At 36.5% G+C, this 27,043-nt stretch overlaps 1 protein-coding gene across 4 annotated transcripts in view; it reads left to right on the top strand.

The window, feature by feature from the left end:
* The window catches only part of DIAPH2 (diaphanous related formin 2), a 982,036-nt gene that overhangs the window by 503,982 nt on the left and 451,011 nt on the right, over positions 1 to 27,043 (top strand). The gene's annotated exons all lie outside the window — the stretch shown is intronic.

The raw sequence follows: 27,043 nt of genomic DNA, 5'->3' as shown, positions 1-27,043 counted from the left end.
TTTAAAACAGATAAATGATTTTTAAAAACCTTACTGTAATAAAATCTCAAAGACTGCAAATTTTTCTATAGTATACTCTTCAGCTCTTGCTGATCAAATCTTTCTGGAGTTTTCTGACCCAAAAAAATGGCTTTTATAAACTAGATGCAGCGTTGTATTTTAATCCCTTCAAACTTATTTTGTGTCTCTCCAGAAAGTATTTGAGGAGCTAAGTTCAGTGAGGTAATAGCCAAATATTTCTTTCTGAATATGCTTTGCTTATTCTCCTCTAAGAAAATAATACTCTTTTTTGTTGAAAGTGTTGTGTTAATAAACTTATACTAAGAATCTAGTGCATTAACTAAAAGTTTTTAAAAAAGCAAGTGATAATCCTCATATTGTTTTGATTAAACCATTTCATGGTATTGTTCTCGAGGTTTTAATTCTTATGAAAGGTAAACAAAGAAACGGACAAGTGATGATATAGGTCCATTTCTAGGTTAGGGCAAACCACCATATTCAAGGGAAAAACCTATTTGTTACACAAAGAAAACTGAACAGACTCTGAGGCGAAGGCCTGTAAGAAAGCTAGAGACAGAAATAAATCTGAAAACAAGCAATCAGTCTTTGACATCTCACCATTGTTGCACTTTTTTTTTTTCCTTTACATCTGAAAACATTACAAAACTTTGGTTAGTTCTTGAAGTATATTATTATAAGAATCCCCAATCTAGGAATGGGTATAAATTTCTTTTCTATTTATGCATTAAATAGATGTGCAATACATATAAATGTGCTAGCATTTTAATATGTATCAAAAATGATTTGCTCCTGGTCATTCTCTCCCAGATAGACATAAAGAATAACATTTGTAGATAAGAAGATGCATAATGAAATTGTATTGTTTACTCCCGATTTATTTTTGAGAGGAATAGGGAAAGATGGGAAGATAGGGAAGATGTTCTGGAAGGTTAGATTTTTGTTAAAAACAAACAGTTTTAGTCCCTCTTCTTGTGATATGAGGAGACATGTGAAATTATTTGATAATGCCAAGAAGAATAAAGCAGTGCTTGTTATAAATTAGAATACCTCACACCCTGATTTGGAGGGTAAAACTAAATAAGACTTTTCATTTTATTCCACATCATATACTCTAAACTAGTACAAGCATCTCTTATCAAGATGTTAGTTGTTTAGAGTATATACTGTAGGCACAGTGAATGAATCTTAAAGTGTTCTTGGTTGGTGATTACCAAAACATAAACTAAAATATCATTGGAAATTGGTATTGTTAGTCTGTTTCACATTTAATTCATATAAAGAAGACATTTAAAATAAACTGTCCTAATTTGAATAAATATGTACCTTTTTAAGTGTCTTAATTTCACACTATTCAAATTAATAATGTGAACTGATTTTATTGAGGCAATAATAAATAAGTCATTTATACATAGGAACAAAAGATTCCTTTAATCTCACAGAAGGATTGTACAGTTGCATCTTATATTTTGGATAGAGGCTTCTTCCTGTCATCTTCCTGTCAAATAAAAGTTCTTCCACACAGCGCTGGTCTGACATCTATCACTAGAAGTATGCCTAAAGGATTCAGCACAAAGATTTTTGCCAACTTCAAATAAAATAAAAAATATTCTTGTGGGAAATACTACCATGTAGTAATAGATGTTCTAAAAGAGAAAGAAGTGAATGTTTAAAAATCTTTTGCCTTCTCCTACTTTTCAGTAGGATTTTTATGTTCAGGGGAATACTTGTCATTAAGAAAGAGAAATATCATATACATGTGTGATATTCCCACAATATCTAGGATTAAAAAGATGTTCCTGAAATGCAGAGGATTCTAAGTAGATATAAATGTCTAAAATGAGAGAAATTTACTGAAGTATGTAGAAATAGTTAGCTTAAATTTATAATCTGTTGTAAATTGATTTAACTACTGATGTATGATTGGCTAGAATTTGCCTGGAAAATCCCATGGACGGAGGAGCCTGGTAGGCTGTAGTCCATGGGGTCGCGAAGAGTCGGACCCGACTGAGCGACTTCCCTTTCACTTTTCAGTCTCATGCATTGGAGAAGGAAATGGCAACCCACTCCAGTGTTCTTGCCTGGAGAATCCCAGGGATGGGGGAGCCTGGTGGGCTGCCGTCTATGGGGTCTCACAGAGTAGGACACGACTGAAGCGACTAGCAGCAGCAGCTGTTAAATTCCAGTTATATTATAAAAGATCACTTGGTTGATTTTTCTTAACATTTTTTTTTCTTAATAAAAATAGCAGAGGGGACTTTCTTTACTGGGTACTGACTATACTTTTAAAATGATATCACTTGCCTACATAAATTATTCTAATGATTATTTCCTTTCTTGGTGAATCTAAAACTGTAATCTACTTTTCATAAGAAGCTATAGATTATGTTAAAATATTCACATAGTTAAAAAGGAGCCATGTCATAAGCAGTTAAATTTATCAGATGTTTCTTATAGTAAAATGATATTAAAAATTCAGATGGTCACAATAAGTACTACCCTCATCACAAAATGCTTTATTATTTGCAGCAGTGTGTTATCACTGTGAGTCACCAATGTAGGGTGATGAACTGTAATACAAATCATTTCTATGCAGATGAGTTCCCAATGTTAGCTTGGTCTCTGCTTCAGATTAGATCAGATCAGTCTATCAGTCGTGTCCGACTCTTTGCGACCCCACAAATCGCAGCACATCAGGCCTCCCTGTCCATCACCAACTCTCGGAGTTCACTGAGACTCAGGTCCATCGAGTCAGTGATACCATCCAGCCATCTCATCTTCTGTCGTCCCCTTCTCCTCCTGTTCCCAATCCCTCCCAGCATCAGAGTCTTTTCCAATGAGTCAACTCTTCGCATGAGGTGGCCAAAGTACTGGAGTTTCAGCTTTAGTATCATTCCTTCCAAAGAAATCAGGGCTGATCTCCTTCAGAATGGACTGGTTGGATCTCCTTGCAGTCCAAGGGACTCTCAAGAGTCTTCTCCAACACCACAGTTCAAAAGCATCAATTCTTTGGTGCTCAGCCTTCTTCACAGTCCAACTCTCACATCCATACATGACCACAAGAAAAACCATAGCCTTGACTAGATGAACCTTTGTTGGCAAAGTAATGTCTCTGCTTTTGAACATGCTATCTAGGTTGGTCATAACTTTCCTTTCAAGGAGTAAGCGTCTTTTAATTTCATGGCTGCAGTCACCATCTGCAGTGATTTTGGAGCCCAGAAAAATAAAGTCTGACACTGTTTCCACTATTTCCCCATCTATTTCCCATGAAGTGGTGGGACCGGATGCCATGATCTTCATTTTCTGAATGTTGAGCTTTAGGCCAACTTTTTCACTCTCCACTTTCACCTTCATCAACCTATTGATTATTAAAATTCTAACCAATAGTAATGTTGTGCTTCAGGGTCATTTATTGTTTTTGTTTTCAGTGTATAATAACATATAATCTACAAAAGAACAAAACATTTAAAAATACTTAGCTCTCCCTAGACACTGCACTTTGTGGGTATATCAGATAAGGAATGTGCTTTGCAAGGTAAAAGAGGTATTAAAAAGCAGAGATATTACTTTGGCAGCAAAAGTCCGTCTAGTCAAAGCTATGGTTTTTCCAATATTCATTGTATGGATGTGAGAGTTGCACTATAAAGAAGACTGAGCGCAGAAGAATTGATGCTTTTGAACTGTGGTGTTGGAGAAGACTCTTGAGAGTCCCTTGGACTGCAAGGAGATCCAACCAGTCCATCCTAAAGGAGATCAGTCCTGAATGTTCATTGGAAGGACTAATGCTGAAGCTGTAACTCCAATACTTTGGCCACCTGATGTGAAGAACCGACTCATTGGAAAAGACCTTGATGCTGGGAAAGATGGAAGCCAGGAGGAGAAGGGGACACCAGAGGATGAGAAGGTTGGATGGCATCACCGACTCAATGAACATAAGTTTGAGTAAACTCTGGGAGTTGGTTCTGGACAGGGAAGCCTAGTGTGCTGCAGTCCATGGGGTCACAAAGAGTTGGACACGACTGAGCGACTGAAGTGACTGACTTACAAGCAACAGAAAGTGACTGTGCCTGATTTAAGCAAAAAATGGAAATTATAGAGAGGAGCTCAACCAGAAAGTGAGGAAAGCCTGAAGAACGTGTCCATTAAAATTATGGCACCAATTATGGCAGCTTTGAGAATGCTGAAAGCAGGAATGAATGGGAAATATTTGCAGAAAGTTGCCTCTAGCATGTATTAGTTGTAACCATTTTATTCCTTCTTTCCTTGTGTTTAATTCAAATTCTAATTACAAAGACGGGCCAATTGGCCTGGTGTAGAAACTTGTGGACACAGCCAGGGAAGGAGAGGGTGGGACTAATTGAGAGAGTAGCACTGACATATGTACAGTACCATATGTAAAATAGATGGCTAGTGGCAAACAGCCACTCCCTGTATAACACAGGGAGCTCAACTTGGTACTTTTTGATGACCTAGAGGGATGGGATGTGAGGTACATGGGAGGGAGGCTCCAGAGGGAAGTGATACATGCATACCTGGGGTTTCCCAGGTGGTGCTAGCGGTAAAGAACCTCCCTACCAATGCAGAACACAGTAGAGACCGTAGTTCCGTCCTTGGGTTGGGAAGGTCCCTTGGAGGAGGACCTGGCAACCCACTCCAGTATTCTTGCCTGGACAATGCCTTGGACAGAGGAGCCTGGTAGGCTACCATCCATAGAGTCGCAATGAGTCAGACACAACTGAAGCGACTTACTAAGCATGCATGGCTGATTCACATTGTTGTATTGTAGAAACTAACACAACATTGTAAAGCAATCATCCTCCAATTAAGAATTTTTTAAAAAATGGAAAAAAAATTAAGATCTCAGAAAAGAAAAAGAAGCTGTTTCAAGGAAGTATGAAGAGAAATAAGAGTTTAGTTATATAGCAGTCATGAATAGGGAATTTCAGTGATAATTAAAGGAAAACATCTTCAGTTTCTATATATCCCTTGTTAGTTTTATTTTTCTTGTATACTTGCATTTTCTAGTATGCATTTTGGAATGTACACTGATTACATGTTTAAAATTGATAGCTATTATCAAAAAGTACAAAAGAAGATCTGTGTAAATAAATAATAGTTACCAAAAATAAAAAGGAAAAGGAATATCCCTTGTCCAAGGGAAGGAATGATTGGTCATGCCTTAAAGGAGTCTATTACCAAGGATCAGGATACTGAAAGTTAGAGACCAATGAAGCGATAAAAGCCAGGTCCAAACAAAGGCAAACAAAACAGATGGTTGGTATCCCAGGGGGATACATACATTTCAGAAGATACACAGAAAGCTTGAGCTTGTCATACTGTTGAGTAGCCTGGAAATATACATACAGAGTACTATGCATATACATACAGAGTACTATGTAATGTTGCAATATACTTCTGTCAATGAATATAAAAAGTAATAGCATTTGAGATTACTTTGAGCTTAGCAAGACTTCAGGGGAGGGAGGAATTTTTGGTGCTAGAGGTGAAGATGAGAGTGGTACTGATAAATTAGAACAGAAGAATCTTGAAGGATAGATCTAATTAAGTTATATGAATGGAAGAAGAAGCCATAACCTTATAAGATGGGAGAACACTGGGCTTAGAACTTGCATATTAGCTTCTGTTTTGCCCATCACTAGCCATAGTTTCATGGCCACGTCATTTACTCACTCCAAACCTGTTTCCTCATCTATAAATGAAGAAATACAGTGACCCGTGTTTATTTTCATAGGATTATTTTCAGAGTCAAATAAAATTATCTTTGTCACTGTACTTTGAAAAATTACTGTGTTAAAAACTGTGTAAAAAATGTGTTAAAAAATCATCTTTTTAATGATGATATGTGACTAGGAGTAATTCATGATATGTTTGAAGATGAATTAAAAACTACAGTGCCTGGAATACTGGGTGTATGTTGGAAACAAATAGCATTGATAGGCGGGTTGTGAGAAGATTTTGAGTAATTTGTATACTAGCTTCAGTATCTTGCCTCCAAAACTTTTTTTTTTTTTTTTTGAAAATCACTCACACCCATTTTATAAAATGTGAAGGCCAAAACCTTTGTTTTTCTGCCTTAATCTCTCCTTCACATATACTATGACTTTCTAGTCATTCTAGCTGGATAGAGAGACATAACAAATTATGATATGGTATGTTGATATATTTTTGTACGGGTGTAAACAATCTGAAGAAAACATTTGGTTTTACTGTGGAGAAAATTTTAGATATCTAACTTTGATTTAGAGGGTTAATAGAATAATATAATTGTGCTACTTTTTTCCTAAGATTCACCATTTATATAAAGTTTTGTAGCATAATGGTCTTATTTCCTAGAGGCTATCACATAGCTATCTCACCAAGGATACAAAAGAAAGCATCTGTCTCCCCCATAGAAGTTGTAAGAGAGAGAGTGAATTAGGTTCAGTTTCAGTCTGAAATATAACATACTAGAAAATGTGATTTGTAAGGAAAATGACTGCTGTCTGTGGAAACAAAATTAAGAAATTTGTAATTCTAAAGAAAATCTATAAAAGATCTAAGAAAAAAGTTACATGTAAGTACTCTAAAAATAATATAGTATCTAATAATTCTAATTGAAATGATGTGGATTATCTCTAAATTTAGAACCTTCACATCAGAACGTATCTAATCAGTCTAGCCTCTTCATTCTTCAGATAAGAAAACTGACCCTTGGAGAAGTGAAATATTATACTTTGGTTAGTGTATTGGTTAGTTCATGCTATCATAGGAGAATACTGCAGGCTGGGTGGCTTAAACAACAGAAATTAATTTTCTCACAGATTTGGAGGTTGGAAGTTCAAGATCAAGATGTTAGTATATGGTTCTCTTTCTGAATTACAGACAACTCCCTTCTTAGTTGGTAACAGTGAGTTTCATAAAGCTGGGTATCACAACCAGCCGTCTTGGTGTGTCCAGGACTAAGAGCTTTCTTGAGATTCACGACTTTCACTACAAAAATTGGGCAATCTCAGGGAAACTGGGCCACTTAGTCACATTAGTTAAGAAAATAACAAGGGCTCTGTACAAACCTAGAAGGGTGGGATGGGGAGGGAGGCTCACGAGGGAGGGGACATGTGTATACCTATGGCTGATTCATGTTGAGGTTTGACAGAAAACAACAAAATTCTGTAAAGCAATGATCCTTCAATTAAAAAATAAATTAAAAAAAAAAGAAAATAGAGGTAGCATCTTGGCCTCCTGATTATACTTTATTTATTTTTCTCTCTCTCACCTTTGTTTTTGTTTTTTTGTTTTAAACATGTGACTAGAACAGCTTGCCTTTCACATTTTTATAATGTCGTTTGCTACTCTTCTTCATCTGGTTATCTAGTTTTTACCCTTTAGCTCTTCTTCTCTGGTTCCCATTACACATTATGAAGATAATTATTATAGGACTATTTACTTACTTTACTGTACTTTTTTATTTGATCTCTCTTTCTCTATAAAGACACAGAACTCATGCAGGGTGGTTACTATTTTATTATAAATTTTATCCCCAGTCTATTGTATAAAAATTACTATTGAATGAAAGGTATGCAATTTAATTAAATAAAAGGATTTGTCATGAGAGCTCAACATAAGTATTAGCATTTTTTAAGTGAGAGCATTTAGTTTTTCACAGATATAAAGGGTGTATTTTTACCATCAAAACTATTACATGTATAACTATAACATTTAACTATGGTTTATTTGCAAAAATATAAAAGTGTACTGGTTCATATAAATATAAACCAAAAATTCACCCTCAAACATGCGTTATAAAATAAATATTGCACTATTAATGTAAAACCAAAGATACTGTTGAAAATAACCATAAGATATACTGAAAGGCGCCCTAGTAAAGATCAGTAAATCCTGGTCAGTAGTCTATGCAGTTGGTTCCCTGTGTTTTTACAGTTTAGATATATCCCTTGTGATTCAGAGAAATTTATTATTATTAATCCGATTCTGTAGATTAGGAAACAGCTCAGTGATAAAGCATCCGCCTGCAGTGCAGGAGACAGAGGAGACTCGGGTTCGATACCGGGGTTCAGAAGATCCCCTAGAGGAGAAAATGGCAACCTTTTCCAGTATTCTTACAAGCAGAATCCCATGGATAGAGGAGCCTGGCGGGCTACAGTCCATGCATCACAGATTCGAACATGAATGAGCATGAATGCACACGTGAAAGCCCAGTAAGGTTATGTAATTTTTTACAAGATAAAAAAGCTAGTAAATGTCCAAGTTTGGGTTTAAATCTAGATTTTCTGTGTTCAAAACCTTCTAACACACTGCCCTCTCACTGTATTGTAACAGAATGTTTAGTTATACATGGCTCATTTCAAGGAAGAATTACAGAACCAACTCTGCCCCTTACAGAGTACTGAAAATGTGGATTTTCTTGCCTCTCCTTTAGATTGTAAAATGAGAAATCTTTCTTTTTCATTATTCAAATTGAAATAGAAGTCATTGTAGGAATATTAATAGAATTCCTCTAAGAGATTGTAATTTATCCAGGAAGTAGTACTTATATAATTGTAATAAAATAGCACCTGGTAATCTGAATAATTATAGAGCAGTCACTTTCTTTGTATGTATAGGCTCTCATACCATATCAATTTTGTGTAGGCAGGGTTGGCTGCTTTCCTCAATACATATTTTCTACAAATGAACATCTGTTCTCCAGAGAGACGGCTTACCCAGGATCACTCAGTATTGGTGGTGAGGTTAGAATCCCACTTTTCCTGGGACTCAAAGTATTTCACTGGCCCAAGGTATTTTTTTTTTAGAATTAGATGATGTCTTTTGGTTTACTCAGATATGCTGTTTCCTATTAGACAGTTTTGGCATTATTTGGGTTTGGGGGAGATGTGATTGATAATTTATTGAGAAGAAAATTACGTTGAGGAAGATATTTGTCTTGGAACAATTCCATGTAAGGGAAGATTATATTCTCTTTCAAGAACAGAGTTGGATGGAATGTTAGGTGCTCTTACCAAGCTTTCCTTTTTTTCCCCTCTGGGTCCTTTTAACTTTCCTTCAGTGGGCTCTTGCAACAAAGACTTTTTAGTTAATGATCTATATGATTCATGGGTTGTAATTAGTGATACAAGATCCAAAGCTACAGCAACACACAGAGGAGGTGACTCATGTTATTTTGCATTTTAAAATGTCACCACATAATATAGTGATATATTGTATTATTTGTTCATAACTCATGACCAGGAGACACAAACATCTCAGGTTAAGGGTTTGTCTGTGCCTCATTATGTTACATTGAAGCAAGACCATTCACCATTCTTGACCTCTGAAATAACTAAGTACCATAGAATGAGGTAAGGACAGGATATCATTCTTAATTTTAAATGATTTCCTTTGTTCAGGTTATTTGATGGTTGACCTTTATTTATTTACTTTTTTTTTAATTTAAATTTATTTATTTTAATTGGAGGCTAATTACTTTACAATATTGCATTGGTTTTGCCATACCTCAACATGAATCCATCACGGGTATACACATGTTCCCCATCCTGAACCCCCCTCCCACCTCTCTCCCCATACCATCCCTCTGGGTCATCCCAGTGCACCAGCCCCAAGCATCCTGTATCCTGCATTGAACCTGGACTGGCAATTCATTTCTTATATGATATTATACATTTTTCAATGCCATTCTCCCAAATCATCCCACCCTCTCCCTCTCCCACAGAGTCCAAAAGACTATTCTATATATCTGTGTCTCTTTTGCTATCTCGCATACAGGGTTATCGGTACCATCTTTCTAAATTCCATATATATGTGTTAGTATACTGTATTGGTGTTTTTCTTTCTGGCTTAGTTCACTCTGTATAATAGGCTCCAGTTTCATCCACCTCATTAGAACTGATTCAAATGTATTCTTTTTAATGGCTGAGTAATACTCCATTGTGTATATGTACCACTGCTTTCTTATCGATTGATCTGCTGATGGGCATCTAGGTTGCTTCCATGTCCTGGCTATTATAAACAGTGCTTCAATGAACATTGGGGTACATGTGTCTCTTTCAATTCTGGTTTCCTCAGGGTGTATGCCCAGCAGTGGGATTGCTGGGTCGTATGACAGTTCTATTTCCAGTTTTTTAAAGAATCTCCACACTGTTCTCCATAGTGGCTGTACTAGTTTGCATTCCCACCAACAGTATAAGAGGGTTCCCTTTTCTCCATACCCTCTCCAGAATTTATTGCTTGTAGACTTTTGTATCGCAGCCATTCTGACTGGCATGAAATGGTACTTCATTGTGGTTTTAATTTGCATTTCTCTGATAATGAGTGATGTTAAGTATCTTTTCATGTGTTTGTTAGCCATCTGTATGTCTTCTTTGGAGAAATGTCTATTTAGTTCTTTGGCCCATTTTTTGATTGGGTTGTTTATTTTTCTGGAATTGAGCTGCAGGAGTTGTTTGTATACTTTTGAGATTAGCTGTTTGTCAGTTGCTTCATTTGCTATTATTTTCTCCCATTCTGAAGGCTGTCTTTTCACCTTGCTTATAGTTTCCTTTGTTGTGCAGAAGGTTTTAATTTTAATTAGGTCCCATTTGTTTATTTTTGCTTTTATTTCCAATATTCTGGGAGGTGGGTCATAGAGGATCCTGCTGTGATGTATGTCGGAGAGTGTTTTGCCTATGTTCTCCTCTAGCAGTTTTATAATTTCTGGTCTTACATTTAGATCTTTAATCCATTTTGAGTTTATTATTGTGTATGGTGTTAGAAAGTGTTCTAGTTTCATTCTTTTACAAGTGGTTGATCAGTTTTCCCAGCACCACTTGTTAAAGAGATTGTCTTTTCTCCATTGTATATTCTTGCCTCCTTTGTCAAAGATAAGGTGTCCATATGTGCGTGGATTTATCTCTGGGCTTTCTATTTTGTTCCATTGATCTATATATCTATCTCTGTGCCAGTACCATACTGTCTTGATGACTGTGGCTTTGTAGGATAGCCTGAAGTTAGGCAGGTTGATTCCTCCAGTTCCATTCTTCTTTCTCAAGATTGTTTTGGCTATTCGAGGTTTTTTGTATTTCCATACAAATCATAAAATTATTTGTTCTAGCTCTGTGAAAAATACCATTGGTAGCTTAACAGGGATTGCACTGAATCTATAGATTGCTTTGGGTAGTATACTCATTTTCACTATATTGATTCTTCTGATCCATGAACATGGTATATTTCTCCATCTATTAGTGTCCTCTTTGTTTTCTTTCACCAGTGTTTTATAGTTTTCTATATATAGGTCTTTTGTTTCTTTAGGTAGATATATTCCTAAGTATTTTAGTCTTTTTGTTGCAATGGTGACTGTAATTGTTTCCTTAATTTCTCTTTCTATTTTCTCATTATTAGTATATAGGAATGCAAGGGATTTCTGTGTGTTGATTTTATATTCTGCAACTTTACTATATTCATTGATTATCTCTAGTAATTTTCTGGTGGAGTCTTTAGGGTTTTCTATGTATGTAAAGGATCATGTCATCTGCAAACAGAGTTTTACTTCTTCTTTTCCAGTTTGGATTCCTTTTATTTCTTTTTCTGCTCTGATTGCTGTGGCCAAAATTTCCAAAACTATGTTGAATAGTAGTGGTGAAAGTGGGCACCCTTGTCTTGTTCCTGACTTTAGGGGAAATGCTTTCAGTTTTTCACCATTGAGGATAATGTTTGCTGTCGGATTGTCACATATAGCTTTTATTTTATTCTTTATCCCAGGGATGCAAGGAGTCTTCAGTATCTGCAAATCAATCAATATAATACACCACATTAACAAATTGAAAAATAAAAGCCATATGATTATCTCAATAGATGCAGAGAAAGCCTTTGGCAAAATTCAACATCCATTTATGATAAAAACTCTTCAGAAAGCAGGAATAGAAGGAACATACCTCAACATAACAAAAGCTATATATGAACTTTATTTAAATCCTTTGTTTTGTATTGTACTGTGGTTAATGGGCTCTCGTCTTTGAGAACCACTCAATGTTGAACCACTCAATGAAAAAAATGAATGTTGAACCCTTGTTGACTATGTCCATGGTTACACTTAAGATTCAATTTCTGTAACTGTGTCAATGGTTTTGCTTCCTTTAGCTCTTCACGACAATCAATACACCCAAATTTGTGAATTTTCAAAGAGCAAGTTTTGATATTGTCAGTAAGTGCTGAAATGTTTAAATTTATAGAACTCTATAAATTTATTTGTTTGAAGAAACAATTCTCCATAAGTTCTTTTAATTCCCATATGTTATTCATTATATGTCTTCAAGCACATACTCTTAATCAGTGCATGTGGACTTGTACTGGAGAAGGAAATGGCAACCCATTCCAGTAGTCTTGTGTGGAGAATCCCATGGACAGAGGAGCCTGGTGGGCTACTGTGCATAGGGTTGTTCAAAGTTCGACAAGACTGTAACAACTTAGCATGCATGCATGCATTGGAGAAGGAAATGGCAACTCACTCCAGTATTCTTGCCTGGAGAATCCCAGGGACAGACGAGCCTGGTGGGCTGCCGTCTATGGAGTCATACAGAGTCAGACATGACTGAAGCAACTTAGTAGCAGCAGTGGACTTGTACACATGTGCAAATGTAATACTAAAAGATTGCTTCTGTCACCTTATTTCTCCAGTAATCAAGATGTGTGGATACCAGCTCAGAAATCCAATCCAGAGTTCTTGCCTCCAATGCCTTTCATGCAAATCTGAGCAAAACACAGGCTACTTCTAAGCTTCACTTTAAAAATACAGCCCCCTAATGGTTGGAAAAATATGAGCACATCTCCTGTATTTTGTAATCCCATGAACACACTACCATGTGCTTCAAAGATTGTCCTTCAGTGTGAAAATCTCCTGTCTTCCCACTTCTAAGATGGAGGGTGCATGCATACTCAGTCATGTCTGACTCTGTGACCCTCCAGGATTCTCTGTGCATGGTGATTCTCCAGGCAGGTATCCTGGAGTGGGTTGTTATGCCCTCCTCCAGGGGATCTTCCTGACCCAGGGATGGAACCCACGTCTCCTGTGTCCCCTGCCTATCAGGTGGATTCTTTACCTGCAGAGCCATTGGGGAAGCCCAAGATGCAGGGTATCTGCTGCTGCTGCTGCTGCTGCTAAGTTGCTTCAGTCATGTCCAACTGTGCGACCCCATAGACGGCAGCCCACCAGGCTCCTCCATTCCTGGGATTCTCCAGGCAAGAACACTGGAGTGGGTTGCCTTTTCCTTCTCCAATGCATGAAACTGAAAAGTGAAAGTGAAGTCACTCAATCGTGTCCGACTCTTAGCGACCACATGGACTACAGCCTACCAGGCTCCTCCGTCCATGACATTTTCCAGGCAAGAGTACTGGAGTGGTGTGCCAATGCCTTCTCCAAGATGCAGGGTACCTAGTCTCTTTATTTCTAAGATAGGTATCTCAATTTTTCCAAATGGTTACAGCATTTTCCTGATTTATGTTAATGTGGAGTTGCTTTGCATCTTTCTTATTTTCTGTAGCCTACTTTATAGAATCGAGGTGAGAAAAAAGACTACCTGCTGTATCAGCAGGGGTAAAAGTATATGATCACATTATGCACAGGGATTATCCAGTTTTGTAGATGTACTTCTTCAAATTGGTATAGTTGGAATACGTTTTTTGAAACCTTGAGCTCTAATGAAAAGAAACAAACTCACACTTTTATTCTTCTACTTTCCTCTAAAAATATAGAGTTCCCATGAGTTTTTTTAAAGGTTTTTCTTTAAGTTGAAATATTCATTAATGTAAATTCATTGCTGCAAATTAGGTAATACTTTAAATGTAACAGTTGTTTGTTTTCTCAGAATTTGATTGCATCTGTTTAGATATTATCACATTTACAACACTATAGTTTAGGGTGTGTGAAAACTTCATTATATCCCCCAATTTTCAGTTTATTAAATTCTCTGGAGAGTAGTAGTTTAAAAATGCAATTTGTCTAATGCAAATGATTATTATTCCTTTTCAGTATTGACTGCTTTGAAAACATTTTCTTTTTTCTGAATACTCTTTTTTTTTTCTATTTTGCTTGTATATCTGAAAATGTTCTTTTCTCAAAACACACACACACACACCAAGATCTTTAAGTATAATTCTTAATATTGTGACACCTATGCTTCTATCCCTGGTTTTAACTTCTGTTACCATTAAATCTGCATTCCATATGTCCAGATAACTTGTTATGAAGGGTAATAGGAGGATATATAGTATATACATTTACACTTGCCTTGTGAACTACCTATGCCTATTTACTATACCCCCTTATGGAAACATATGATCTTTTTAATAGGAAAAATATTTCAATTTTTGAAAGTTTTCTATTAGTAAGAGGACTGAGAAAAAGAAGTTAAAAGCCAGACCAAACTAAGAAGTGCGTGTGTGTGTGTGTGTGTGTGTGTGTGTGTGTGTGTTGAAGAGATTGAGAGATAAAATAAGAGAGAGGGAATGAAGGAGTGAGAAAGTTTCAGGGATGTTTTCAGAATCGGATGATCAGAGAAAAATAGAATCGGGTTAAATATTTCTTCTTACATGTAAACTGACAAACTTGTAAAGAGCTTTAAAAATGCAAAGTGAGAGTTGCCACATTATACTCCTTATATTCTGCCAATAATAATTATTTAAAAAGCAAACAATATAAATTTGTATATAGAACTGTAGTGAGGGGTAAAATTTGTTTCCAATAGGGGACTTGTTTATGGCTTTATGACTCGTTAAATACAGACTCATTTCAAGAAAATAAAAACAATGAATGCATCTTTATTTTCTTTCATTTTAAAAATTGTATCCTCTTGCACTGATGTGAAATAAACAATCAACTTAATACTGTGCCATAAAGATACTCCTTGAAGTCATTGTGACTAAACAATAATGGATATAGTTAACTCTTCTATTGGGTAGTGTGACTGGCAGAGATCAATAATTTGCTACTTTACAAAAAAACTTTTTTATTTTTATTTTTTGGTTCTTGATGAGTCTCCCATATATCAGTTGGCAATAAATAATTTCAGCACTGGAGCAGACCAAATAAATGATGATTTATGGGACTAGCTATAGATCTTACTAGGTTTGCCACAGAGGCTGTTTCTACAGAGGATTTAAGTGAACCCAGCTGGCTTAGTATTCTGTGAATTGCTGTAGTCGTTTTCTGAGTTTAATCTTATGACTGATTTTGTAATTCTCACAGTGGGGAAAAGTTGACAACATGAACAGCATTTAGTGAATATAATTAGAAAGTTTGAAAACAAATGCTTTGTTACCCTATAAAAGCTCTGTTCAAAGGGGATTTCGACCCTGTATGAGATTTTTTTCAGAATATGTGACTACTGTGACTGAATGTGAGTGATTATCTTACAAACGAATTTCCCTGTCCAATGAAACCGTACTAATGGAAGCACGGCAGAACTTTACGAAGGAGGGCTGCTGTCCATGGAAGGGGGTTTATAAGCAGTTAATATTCAAATAAAACTCTGAACATCCATGTATTCCTATGATAATTTTAGGAAATCTAAGAAATACACACACACACACACACATGCACACACACACATATATAAATACTTTGGGGGCTTCTCTGGTGGCTCATTGGTAAAGAATCTGCCTGCCAATGCAGGAGACAAAGTTTTGATCCCTGGGTTGGGAACACCCCCTGGAGGAAGGCATGGAAACCCACTCCAGTATTCTTGCTTGGAGAATCCCCATGCACAGAGGAGCCTGGTTGACTATAGTCCATGGGGGTCACAAAAGAGTCGGACAGGACTTAGTGACTAAACAAGGACAAGCAATACTTTTTAGCTAGTATTTGGGCAGCAAGCTGGCCACATTATTAATTATTTTCTGTGGAACCCTGTGCTAGATGTTTTGCAGGGATAAAGAGAAATAAAACATACTAATGAGCTGGTTGCCAAGTACAGCACATTATAATACTAAAACAAGAGACAGGGAGGAAAATAGGGAGAAATGGGGTGAAGAGAAGGAAGAGATGACTTTTATATAATAGCACACATATAAAATAATCTGTGTTGCTATAATTAGTGGTTAACTAACCAAATGAAGTACTCTTTTATGTGATATCCAATACTGTAAAACTGCCCCTCTTCTTTAGAAACAAAAAGCACAATGGCAGCCTCATTTACAACATGTGCTTTACTTCTCTCCTACAAACCAAAGCTTAGATATTGCATTCCTCCCTTCTGTCATGGGGACAAGCACAAAGACTTGTCATTCATTTTGTTCTTTTTATTTCTTCTTTTTTTAATCGGCATTCTCTTCCCTTTTATGCTACAGAAGGAACATCTTTAAAACAGCTGTTCATAAGTTTCTAACTGCTTTTATAATTGTTAGTATGATTTAAAATTTTGGGCACAATCAGTACCTATTCAAAAACAGTAATATAATGGTCTACTGTATGACTGTTATCTGTCTGTACCCTTCCTTATTCAGTAATTGGAGAAAAAATTACGTAATGTTTCTTTTAATAAGAGATAGTCATGAGGTTTTTCGGATAAATAAGACTGAAGAAAGTCACCATTTAATGCTTTGTATGAAGGATCTCTCTTTGAAATCCAAGCAACTAAGTGGAAGAAAATATAAACGTATGCTGAGGTTGAAAATTTAGAAAGAACTCAGTTTTTAAAATTCAAGCAAATAGCTATATACTTAAATTATTTTTTTAATTTAATTGAAATATAGTTGATTTACAATGTTATTAGGTTTAGGTGTATGCAAAAAGTGATTCAGTTTTATATATATATATATATATTCATTTTTAGATTATTTTCCCATATATATTATTAGAAAATATTGACTATAGTTCCCTGTGCTATACAGTAGATCCTTGATGGTCTATTATATATATAGTAGTGTGTATTTCTTAATCCCAAATGGCTTTTTAGATACTTAAATTAAATAGAATATTTTACTTTGAAACCTGTGTTGAGGGAAGTTGTAAAGCATTGTAAGCTATTCAGAAATTTAGGGACTGATGCTGATGAAGATTCTAAGGATTTTACATCAGTCATGGCCTGATTTATTCCATTCATTTTACAAGTTTCAGGTTTCATGAAATATATAAGAAAGGCCTGGGTACTTGTCAATTTCTGAAAGAATCTCCTTAGGACTTTTGTTTGTTGTGTTAATTATTTCAGAAGTAAAATGTGTTCACACTTAAGAGATTTGAACTTAACTGGTAAGTTTTAAAGTAATTTACCAAAATATAATTGACATACTCTCAGATTTACTCATTTTTTAATATACAGTCTGATGAATTTTGTTGTTTGTATACAGCTGTGTAACCTTCACTGTAGTCAAGACATGAAGCAGTTCTAACAACCTATGTTTGGTCATGCCCCTTTGCAGTCAATCCCTACTCCCAGCTCCAGGCGACTACTTCTTTGCCTTCTGTCACTATAGTTTTAACTTTTTCTACAATTTCATATAAATGAAATCATTCAGTAATGTAATCTTTTTTGTTACTTTGCATTTGGTGTGGCTTTCACTTAAGGTATTGTGACATGTATCAGTAGTTCATTTCTGTTACTGAATAATATTCCACCATATTTCAATTCATTGATGGGAATTTGGGTTGTTTCTAATTTTGTCTATTACAAATAATGCTGCTCTTAATATTCATGTACACGACAGAAATTTCCTTTATCTTGGGTAAATACCTAGGACTGGGAGTGTTATATCTTATAGAAAGTAAGGTTTAAGTTTAAAAGATACTGTTTTCCAAGTTATCTGTACCATTTTACATTCTTGTGCTGTGCTACTGTGCTTAGTCACTCAGTCCTGTCCAACTCTTTGTGATCCAATGGACTGCAGCCTGCCAGGCTCCTCTGTCCATGGTGATTCTCCAGGCAAGAATCCTGGAGTGGGTTGCTATGCCCTTCTCCAGGAGATCTTCCCAACCCAGGGATCAAACCCAGGTCTCCTGTATTGCAGGCAGATATTTTTACCATCTGATCCACCAGGGAAGCCCAAGAATACTGAAGTTGGGTAGCCTATCCCTTCTTCATGGAATCTTCCTGACCCAGGAATTGAACCAGGGTCTCCCATATTTCAGGCGGATTCTTTACCAGCTGAGCTACCAGGGAAGCCCATTTTATATTCATACCTAAAATTAAATTAAATCACAATGAGCTATCATTTCATATCCATTAGATGGGCAAAAATTTTTAAATTCTGATAATACTATGAATGAATAAGAATATGTGTCAAGGGGAACTATTGGTGAGAGTGTGATTTGTTACCTCTGTTTTGGAAAACAGTTTCGTATGATTTAGAAATGTTGAAGATACCATAACCATAAATGTCGCTCCTAGTATATTCTCTAAATAAGCTCTTACATAAGGACTCTGGAGACTTGTACAAGAATAATCAGTATCAATAGAGTAGAAAGATAACCTGCAGAATGGATGAAAGTATTTGTAAATCATATATCTGATAAAGCATAACTCCTACAACTGAACAACAGCAAACACAAGCAACCTAATTCAAAAATGGGCAAAAGACTAATAGACATTTTTCTAAAGAAAATGGCCAATCAGCACATGAAAATATGCTCAACATCATTAATCATTAGGGAAATCTGAATCAAAACTATAATGAATACCACTTCATATCCGTTAGGATAGCTACTATCTTAAAAAAAAAAAAAAAAAACAGAAAACAAGCACATTAGCAAGGAAACAGAGGAACTGGAACATTTGTACAATGGCTTGTGTGAATGTAAAATGGCTTGTACAATAATAGCCCCTGTGGAAAACAGTATGGTAGTTACTAAAAAAGTTAAACATGGAATTACTGTATGATGCCACATTCCACTTCTGTATGTAAATATAAAAGAATTGAAAGCAGAGACCTGAACATATATTTGCATACTGATTATTCATAGTATCATTTTTCACAATGGCCAAAGGTGGGAACAACCCAAGTGTCCACTGACAGATGAATGAATAAATAAAATGCTATATACATACAATGGGCTATTATTCAACCTTTACAAAAAGGAGATCTGGTATATCCTACAACATGGATGAATCTTGAAGACATTATGCTAAGTGTGATAAGACAGACACATTAGGACAAATATTGATAATCCCACTTAATTGAGGTATATAACAGACAAATTCATAGAGACAGAAAGCAGAGTAGTGGTTGCTAGCAGGTAGAACAGAAAGAAGAATGAGGAATTATTGTTTAATGGGTGCAGAATGTCAGCATGGGAAAAAGTTCTGGAGGTGGACATTGGTTATGGTACTTAGCACCACTTAACTGTACACTTAAAAATGGTTAAAATGGTAAATTTTATGTGTATTATAACAAAATAATATTCACAACAGTATTATCTATAAGAATATCAGTAATAATGACTCCCTCACCCCTCTAAGAATGGAAACTAGATAACAGAAATGATCAACATGAGACTATGCTGCTGCTGCTGCTAAGCCGCTTCAGTCATGTTCGACTCTGTTCGACCCCATAGACGGCAGCCCACCAGGCTCCCCCATCCCTGGGATTCTCCAGGCAAGAACACTGGAGTGGGTTGCCATTTCCTCCTCCAGTGCATGAAAGTGAAAAGTGAAAGTGAAGTCACTCAGTTGTGTCCGACTCTAGCAACCCCATGGACTGCAGCCTACCAGGCTCCTCTGTCCATGGGATTTTCCAGGCAAAAGTACTGGAGTGGGGTGCCATTGCCTTCTCCAACATGAGACTATACCTAAAGTATATTCATGTGGTGGAATAGTATACAGTCAAGAAAATGAATGATTGAGGATAGCTAATTATGTAACTCATCCCTAAACAGTGGTTGCACAGATTCTAATTATAATTTGGCAATATTGCATAACTTAGGCCTTAAAAGTTGTTCTTAAATAGGTTAAATAGTTGTTCTTCAAGCCACTAATGTCACACCTCCAAAAGTCATTTATTTACACCATATATAGATAGCAATATCAGTTATATATACCTATTTGGTGGTGGTGATGTACAGGAAAAACATAAAATGAACAAATCCAAAATTCCTTCACTTATTTTCAAACCTCATGCATATAAAAGTTTTGTTAAGTAAAATTCTCATGACAATAAATGTTTCAAGTTTTAGTTAAAAGCTTAAACCATTTCTGAGAGGAAACCATTGAAGACCTTAGGGATATTCGTGTTTGTAAAGTATTTCTATACTAATTTAGAATACCTTGATTTTTGTTCAAACTATTCTCAGAAGAACTTCTATTTGGTAAACCTATAGGCAGGTTGATTAAGAGCACTTGAAAGTGCCAGAACAGCTTTAGTTTTTAAAGTATAGACATGATTCATTAATTCTTTCTGGTCTTGCCTCAAATGAGGACAAATGGTTGTTGATTTGCCACTGGTGCTGACTACTTCAGGCTAATGCATATGCAGAGTATTCTCCTTGAATAAGTAAGTAGGGATAGAAGGAAAAATGCCGAGAGGTGGAGCAGGAAGAACAGGAAAGCAAAATTTGTCTTTTCTCGGAAACTGACATCACCACTGCCCTGCTGGGCCAGAAGGTGGCAATTGAGATGAGTCTTTATGCCATTTAATGTTATCATAGTTTTCAAGTTTAAGCTCTCCTTTCGCAGACTGCTGCTATATACTAAGCAAACAAGTGTAAAACTTTTAAATTGCTTGACTTTACCATAATTGATATTATCTGTTCCCTTTTTCTTTGAAATACCATTGTAAAAGAAAAAAGGACAGTCACATTTCCATAAAGAATTAAGACATCTTTCTACTGTATATTACATTTGGCTGAATTAGTGTCAGCCCTGGTCATGTAGCACCAGGAAAGCATTTGGGGTGAGAGTTAGAAATAAAGCCAGGAAAGCATGTATGAAACTTGTCTGGTCGTCGCTACAGAGCTAATATCTTTATGGTAATTGGAATCCTTAAAAATACATTATCTTTCTCAATGTTATTGCAGCGTGTGGTGGTACTGAAGAAAGCAATAATTTGTAAACAACCCTTGGCAGAGAGCACAGAGCTTAATTTTGCTTAAATAAAGGAGACAAACATTAGAATTCATGTGCTGTACCAAGACTGGCACGCAATAGCAGTTGTTTTGATATATGCACTGGAGCATTCATGATTGCTTAAATATTAACTGTTCCATGAATATAAAATATAATAGAGAAAAAGAAGCCATGATTAGGGAACATTTCTGCTAAAAGAAATGAAGTTGAATGATCTGATCATATTGGTAGTCTAGCTGGGTTTATGCCAATGATTCTACCAGATTCCTTCACTGCTTTTCCCTACATCCATTTCCTTCTCCAATGCATGAAAGTGAAAAGTGAAAGTGAAGTCGCTCAGCCGTGTCTGACTCTTCAGGGCTTCATGGACTGCACCCTACCAGGCTCCTCCTTCCATGGGATTTTCCAGGCAAGAGTACTGGAGTGGGTTGCCATTGCCTTCTCCCTTTCCAAGGACAGTTCAATATAAATGTGGGTCCTGTTGTGTTGCTATCTGTCAGAGCTCTTTCCTTGATGCAGAGGGATTAGGCATTTCTGAGTTTTCCTGAGTAAAGGATCTGTTCATAAGTTGCTGAGTTTCATTGTAGCCATTTGTATAAACACTAGGGGAAAAGGGAGCAGGCAGTCTAGAAAGGCCGGCCTTCTGATATAGTCTAGAGACATGAACTTTTATCTCACATTGAAGTTTTTTCTTTTTCTATTCAAGTATAGTTGATATACATGATATTATATAAGTTCCAGGTCTACTATATACTGATTCACAATTTTTAAAGGTTATACTCCATTTATAGTTATTTTAAAATATTTGCTATATTCCCCCTGTTGTATCATATATCTTTGTAGCTTATTTTATACATAATAGTTTGTACCTCTCGGTCCCCTTACCCTTGTTGTGCCCTTCCACCTCCCCACTGATAACCATTAGTTTATTCTCTAGATCTATGAGTCTGCTTCTTTTCTGTTATATATTCACTACCTTGTTGTATTTTTATATTCCATCACATTGAAGTTTTAATATTTTTAAACCTGCTTAAATATATCATAGCATTTGTTTACTTAGAGCCAGCACACATTAGCCTAGAAATTAGAACTGGTGAAATAAATTCATAAGGCAAGACTTTTTATGGAAAGCATTGAAACCTGATGTCTTGCACTGAAATTTGTTACTCTAATCCAAAATTCTTGAGCAAATATTTAAACAGTAATTCAGATTTGCCAATAAGTGAGTTTTGCAGCTTGAATTACAGTCGGAAGGCATGAAGGATCTTCTGGGTTGTCTAGCCCATCACCCTGATAATACAGGGATGATAAGACACACTACAGCATTATGTAGCTGTATTTTCAATACACTTTTAGGTGAAGGATGAGGGAGAGTTTTAAAGACTTATGAACAGTATATTTACAATCTTCACAGCTTTGGACATACTGTTTGGGTCATCAGTTCTTAGATGAGTAGATGGTAAGTTCTGATACTATTCAGTCTTATTTTTAATATAAATTAATCAAGAATATTCTGAGTGATTGTGTCCTTCAGATGTCACAGATTCCTAGACAATTCCTCTCTAGTTTTAAATTAACAGTAAACTTTGGAGTTATGTTGACATTTCAACTTTGTATATGTGGAAGTAATTATGAGAGGGCCCTGGCAAACATCTTGTCTAGAAATTTCCTTCTAAGAGGACTAGTGGTTCTCAAACTTTAGCATGGCTCAATCATCTGGAGGTACTATCGGGATTTTTTGGCCAATATATTAAAACATATATTGATGGACCCCTACTCTTCTAGTTTCTGATTTAGTCAGTTTCATGCATGGCCCTCATTTTTGCATTTCGATCAAGTTCGTAGATGATGTTGAATCTATTGGTTCAGGCCATGGTTTGAGAATGAGTGAAATAACCAATGCCTATCCATTTTCCTTTCTCATGATTTTTAATGTTGATTTCTTCCGTTGCCTAATCCCCACAGCCTTAATTATGTTGAACTTATTGAGGATGAACAATCATAATAATCTTTGTTACTAGTTTCACCATTTTCCAGCTGCCAGCTCTGCTGTCCCCTCTATTATCTATCTATTTGTTACCCATAATCAATATTTTTAATAAATTACCTTACATGTTGCCTTATCTTTCTGGCTATCCAGTCTTTTTAAGTTTACACCACTGGCAATGTATTGAAACTGTCCATGAAGGTTATGGAAGATTTCTCTAATCATCAGTCAGTTCTCATTATCTTTGGGCTCTCTGTAGCATTTATTCATTCAACAAACATTTACTGAACAAAATTTTATTTTTTCTTCTTTCTTAAGTAGTTCACAGTTTGATAGGTGAGACTCCTTGTGTAAACAAAATGATCTATTGTGGAATAAATCCTTTAACTAGAGTTTATATAAATCACTATGAGAAAAATAAAAACAAAATTTATTAATTCTGTTCAGGAAAGTTCAGAGAGGATCATTAGCACTGCTCTCCCTGAATGACCCTGTCCCCCAGTCCCATCACCTTTATCACCCTTAATGCTTAATTCATTCCAGAATGTGATATACACCCAATTTTCATAAGTTACCTTGTTGTATTCTGGCACCAACACTTGACCAAGGTCAAATTACATAAGCACTCTAAGCCTGGTTCCTTACCTATAAAATGGGCTTGTTAATAATTGAATACTTTCATAATTTTTTAAACAAAAGATGACACATTTGAAACACTTATCAAAGTACCTGGCCCATAGGCACATGATAGATAGGTTAGAAATGTTGGTTCTCATCCCCCTTAAAGGGGGTATAGGCTACTGCCACATGATGAAGGAAGAAGGCATTTTAGGTCAAGAAGAACATAAGAAAATGAATGGAAAACTTCACCCACTCATGCATTCAGTAAATATATATTAAGTGCCTGTTATGTGCCAGCCATTGTTCTAGGTACTGAGTATATAAAAGTGAACAAAGCAGACCAAAAAATGCCCTCTACTTGTGTAGCTGACATTGTACCAGAGAGAGACAGATAATAAAAATATAAGTAGGAGTATATTTGTGGTGATTGCTATGGAGAAAAATATAAGAGGGAGAGAGGTAAGAGATGTTTTGAGAGTAGATTGCAATTTTTGATAGAGTAACTAGAAAAGAACATAATGAGAAAGTGACTTTTGAGTATAGATCTTGAAAGACGAGAAGGAGCTAGCCATGCTGGTGAATAAAAGTGAAAACTTCCAGGCAGAGAAAAAGTGCATGCACAGGCTCTAAGTGAGACACATGCCTGTTAAATTCAAGGAGCAACAGAATCGAGGTCAAGCATGGCTCAAGGGGGCTGGTGAGGGATGATAGCTAGGGATAAGATCTCAGTGGTGATAGTGGTCCAGGTCACAGAGGGACTTTTAGGTTATAGTAATGACTTACCATAATGCTCAAACTACCGCACAATTGCACTCATCTCACACGCTAGTAAAGTAATGCTCAAAATTCTCCAAGCCAGGCTTCAGCAATACGTGAACCGTGAACTTCCTGATGTTCAAGCTGGTTTTAGAAAAGGCAGAGGAACCAGAGATCAAATTGCCAACATCTGCTGGATCATCAAAAAAGCAAGAGAGTTCCAGAAAACCATCTATTTCTGCTTTATTGACTATGCCAAAGCCTTTGACTGTGTGGATCACAATAAACTGTGGAAAATTCTTCAAGAGATGGGAATACCAGACCACCTGATCTGCCTCTTGAGAAATCTGTATGCAGGTCAGAAAGCAACAGTTAGAACTGGACAGGACACAACAAACTGGTTCCAAATAGGAAAAGGAGTACATCAAGGCTGTATATTGTCATCCTGCTTATTTAACTTATATGCAGAGTGCATCATGAGAAACGCTGGACTGGAAGAAACACAAGCTGGAATCAAGATTGCTGGGAGAAATATCAATAACCTCAGATATGCAGATGACACCACCCTGATGGCAGAAACTGAAGAGGAACCAAAAAGCCTCTTGATGAAAGTGAAAGAGGAGAGTGAAAAAGTTGGCTTAAAGCTCAACATTCTGAAAATGAAGATCATGGCATCTGGTCCCATCACTTCATGGTAAATAGATGGGGAAACAGTGGAAACAGTGTCAGACTTTATTTTTCTGGGCTTCAAAATCATATAAGATGGTGACTGCAGCCATGAAATTAAAAGACGCTTACTCCTTGGAAGGAAAGTTATGACCAACCTAGATAGCATATTAAAAAGCAGAGACATTACTTTGCCAACAAAGGTCCGTCTAGTCAAGGCTATGGTTTTTCCAGTGGTCATGTATGGAGGTGAGATTTGGACTGTAAAGAAGGCTGAGCGCCGAAGAATTGATGCTTTTGAACTGTGGTGTTGGAGAAGACTCCTGCGAGTCCCTTGGACTGCAAGGAGATCCAACCAGTCTATTCTGAAGGAGATCAGCCCTGGGATTTCTTTGGAAGGAATGATGCTAAAGCTGAAACTCCAGTACTTTGGCCACCTCATGCGAAGAGTTGACTCATTGGAAAAGACTCTGATGCTGGGAGGGATTGGGGGCGGGAGGAGAAGGGGACGACAGGGGATGAGATGGCTGGATGGCATCACTGACTTGATGGACGTGAGTCTCAGTGAACTCCGGGAGTTGGTGATGGACAGGGAGGCCTGGCATGCTGCAATTCATGGCATCGCAAAGAGTCGGACACGACTGAGCGACTGAACTGAACTGAACTGAATGACTTACTCTGTATGAAGATGGGAAGCTAAAGTAGATTCTTATCACTTCTGATCTAGATGGTGATCCTGGTCATGATAATAGACTATCTTCTTAAATTCTACAAGTCTTATCTAATGCCTATTTTGTGGATCAGAAAGCTGAGACATAGAGTATTTAGTTCACTTGCCTAAGGTCACAGAAGTAGTGAATGGTATATAGAGTAAAGGTTTTAACCTAGTACTGTCTGAATCCAAAGTCTGTGCTCGATAACTATTCTGATTAGAAATGTGAACCTCTTTATATGAGCTGTAGAGAACCATTATTTTTTTTGAAGGAAGAGAGTGGCATGGTAATATGGATATTTAAGAAGCATTATTATATAGGATAAAATGAAGCAGAGAGAATGGAATGGCCATGACCACCTTCCATAGATTAGCTCCACATAGCTACCACTTAATGTTTAAAAACAAACTGCTACCTCCTTCTCAAAGCCAGCTTACTCTAGAGAGTTACCACTTTCTCAATACAACCATTCTTTATTTTTTTTCTCTTTTTAAAAAATTTTAATTGGAGGCTAATTACTTGACAATATTGTGGTGGTTTTTGCCATACATTCACATGTATCAGCCATAGGTGTACATGTGTTCCCCATCATGAATCTCCCTCCCCATCCCATCCCTCAGGGTCAACCCAGTGCACCAGCCCTGAGCACCCTATCTCATGCATCGAACTGGGACTAGCGATCTATTTCACATATGATAATATACATGTTTCAAAGCTATTCTCTCAAATCATCCCACCCTCGCCTTCTCCCACAGAGTCCAGCAGTCTGTTCTTTACATCTGTGTCTCTTTTGCTATCTCACATATAGGGTCATCATTACCATCTTTCTAAATTCCATATATCTGCATTAATATACTGTATTGGTGTTTTTCTTTCTGACTTACTTCACTCTGTATAATAGGCTCCAATTTCATCCTCTTCATTTGAACTAATTCAAATGCATTCTTTTTAATAGCTGAATAATATTCCATTGTAGATATATACCACAGCTTTCTTATCCATTTGTCTGCCGCTGGACATCTAGGTTGCTTCCATGTCCTAGCTATTGTAAACAGTGCTGCGATGAACATTGAGGTACACGTGTCTCTTTCAATTCTGGTTTCCTTGGTGTGTATGCCCAGTAGTGGGATTGCTGGGTCATATGGCAGTTCTGTTTCCAGTACAACCATTCTTTTAATCACCTAAATTTAAAACTTTTGGAGTCGGATCTTTCCCTTTCCATTATCCCAGGTATTTCTTTTCAG

This window comes from Bos indicus x Bos taurus, chromosome X (genome assembly GCF_003369695.1).
Source record: "Bos indicus x Bos taurus breed Angus x Brahman F1 hybrid chromosome X, Bos_hybrid_MaternalHap_v2.0, whole genome shotgun sequence".
NCBI classification, from domain to species: domain Eukaryota; kingdom Metazoa; phylum Chordata; class Mammalia; order Artiodactyla; family Bovidae; genus Bos; species Bos indicus x Bos taurus.
Note: the sequence above shows the minus strand (reverse complement) of the source record. Positions and strands in the feature narration are given on the sequence as shown.